The sequence below is a fragment of the Sturnus vulgaris genome, unplaced genomic scaffold, assembly GCF_052056855.1.
Source record: "Sturnus vulgaris isolate bStuVul1 unplaced genomic scaffold, bStuVul1.hap1 Scaffold_156, whole genome shotgun sequence".
Taxonomy (NCBI): domain Eukaryota; kingdom Metazoa; phylum Chordata; class Aves; order Passeriformes; family Sturnidae; genus Sturnus; species Sturnus vulgaris.
Window position 1 is genome coordinate 2,731,392 of NW_028276073.1, and position 2,500 is coordinate 2,733,891.

General features: G+C 76.9%; 1 non-coding gene across 1 annotated transcript; it reads left to right on the plus strand.

Annotated features, from left to right (window-relative positions):
- Nucleotides 1-1,766: 1,766 nt before the first annotated feature.
- Nucleotides 1,767-1,919, plus strand: LOC148219226 (5.8S ribosomal RNA). The gene has a single exon (XR_015799863.1). It is a non-coding gene; the product is annotated as a 5.8S ribosomal RNA (ribosomal RNA).
- The last annotated feature ends 581 nt before the right edge of the window (nt 1,920-2,500 follow it).

The following is a 2,500-nucleotide window of genomic DNA, read 5'->3' on the forward strand; positions in this document are numbered from 1 at the left end:
CTAGCGCTTCGCGCCTCGGCGGTCTCCTGCCGGTTTCCCTCGGCGTCGTCAAACGCCTGTTGGGGGCCGAAAGGGCCGCCGAGCCGGGCGGAGGTTTAAAGACTCGGGCGGCCCGGCACGGCCCCGCCGCGGCGGCGGCGGCGGTGGCGGCGGCGGCAGCGGGTGTCGGGCGGTGGCGGCGCGGGGCGCCATCGAGGGGTGGGGAGCTACTCCCGCCGATCCCCTGCGGTGGCGTGTCCGTCGCGACCGGCCGCGCTCGCCGTCGTCGGCGTCCCGCCGCGCTTGCCCGCGCGCGGGGGCCACCCGTGCCGGGCCGGGGAAGGGGCGCCCTGCCCCCCCCCTCTCTGCGGCCCGGTCTCGGCGGAGAGGCCGCGGCGCGCGATCGGCCGCGGGGGGCCGACCCCGCTGGCCTCTGCGATGCGGGGCGACGCCGGCAGAGGGCGCGCGCTCTCTGCCTTACCTACCTCAGCTGCGGGGTTGCGGCCGCCGGGGCCCGCCGCGCTCTCTCGCTCTTTCTCCTTAGCCGCCGCCGCGGGCTCGCGGGCGGCGCCGCGTCAGGCGCGACCGCGCGCCTCTCGCCTCGACGGCCTTGTCGCCTCGAACCGCACCGCGGCGGCGCCGGCCGCCGGCCACCCCTGACTCGGAGCGCTGTCCCCGCCCGTTGGGGCGCAGCGCTCGGCCGGCTCCTCCATCGCCGGAGGTCCGGCGGGCGCGGGCGACCCCGTGCCGAGCGGCGGCGTCGCCGCTCGGCGAGTGTCCCCGCCCCCCCCGGGGGGGGGGGACGGTCGGCCGCGAGGCGCCCGCCTTCACCGGCGGCCGTCCCGGCCCGGGCCCCGCCCGTCCGCTTCCCCGTCGCCCTTCCCGGCCGCGTGTGGGCCAAAAAAAAGGGGAGGCGTGCGGGGCGGCCGCGGGGGCGCTTCCCCGTCCGGTCCCCGAGTGGAAACGAGGGGAGCGGGCGGTGCCCCCCGGCTCAGCCGCGGTACGCCTGCCCGCTGGGCGCGTGCTCGCGGAAGGGCAGCTCGGCGGTGCGAAGCGGCGGCGGTCCCGGGAGTGCGGCCGCGGGTGGCGGAGGGGTTTTGCCGAGCGGCAGACCTCGGGCGCTCCGCGATGCCGGCTCGGGTCTCGGCGGCGTCCCGCCTCCGGCGCCGGTGGCGGAGCGCGGCCCGCCGGGCGTTCGCCTTCCGGCGGGCAAGCGGTCCCGCGCCAGGGGTTGCGCCGGCGGAACGGTCCCGCCGCCGCGTGGCGTTTCGGGCGACGTTCAGGGGCCGCTGGCGGGAGAGCCGGCCCCCGCGTTTTGGCGCGGCGGCGTTCCGCGAGTCGGCGGAGCGGTGAAAAGGAGAAGCCAGGGAGTGAGCCGGGAGCGGCGGGGGCCGGCGGTCGCGCCCCCGGCCCGCGAACGCGTAGTCGTCCCGTGATCGAGAGGCCGGGCGGGCCACCGTGCCCCCCGCGGTCCGGCGCGTTGCCGCACAAGCCCCTCCGCGCGGAGGTCGGGCCGAGCCCGGGCGCCTGGGCCGCCTCCGAAGGACGGCACGCGAGGCGGCGTCTCCCCTCGCGGGGGGAGGCGGTCGGGGGCGCGGGCCCCTCCGCCTTTCTTTGGCCGACCTTCGGAGCGTTGCGCGGGGTTTCTCTTTTTTGCCCCGCGCTTTCTCCTCCTCCTCCTCCGTTTGTGTGTGCTCGTACGGTCGAAGCGGGGCGCGCGGGGGCGCGCGCGTCCCTGCAGAAACAGAAAAGGGGCCGCTTCACGCGAGCGGTCCCGAAAGCCAGACAACTCTTAGCGGTGGATCACTCGGCTCGTGCGTCGATGAAGAACGCAGCTAGCTGCGAGAATTAATGTGAATTGCAGGACACATTGATCATCGACACTTCGAACGCACTTGCGGCCCCGGGTTCCTCCCGGGGCTACGCCTGTCTGAGCGTCGCTTGACGATCAATCGCCGTCCGGGGGGGCCACCCCGGCGGCGCGGCTGGGGTTGCCTCGCAGGCCCGTTGCCCGCGGTCGACGTCGACGTCGTCGTCGTCGTCGCCGCGCAGGGCCTTCGTCCCCCTAAATGCAGACTCGGGGAGCGCTCCGTAGCTCCCCGCTCCCGGAACGAGCCGCTGGGGCGGAGCTCGTCCTTGCCGGGGCCGTGCCGCGGTGCGGTGGCGGTGGCCGGGGAGAGCGAGAGTCGGCGTCGAAGACGCCGCCGTGGGCCGTGCGAGAGAGACGAGAGAGCGAGAGGGCCGAGAGGGAGGCGAGGCGCGGGCCTCGCCCCCGGGCTCTCCCCCCCGTGCGGGCGGCTGTCTGCGGGTGGGTACCGCGGGGGTACCGTGCCGTGCTGCCGCGCGCGCGCGAGGCCGAGAGCGCCGGGGACGGGGGTGCGACCCCCTCCTCCTTCCCGCGAAGCCCTCCCCTCCTCTCTCTGTCGCCGTCGCGTTTCTCTCTCTCCCCGCTTGAGGTCGCCGCTTTTCCCGCCCGGCTGGCCGGTTCCCCCCCGTCAGGGCCGTCTCTGCCGCTCTCCTC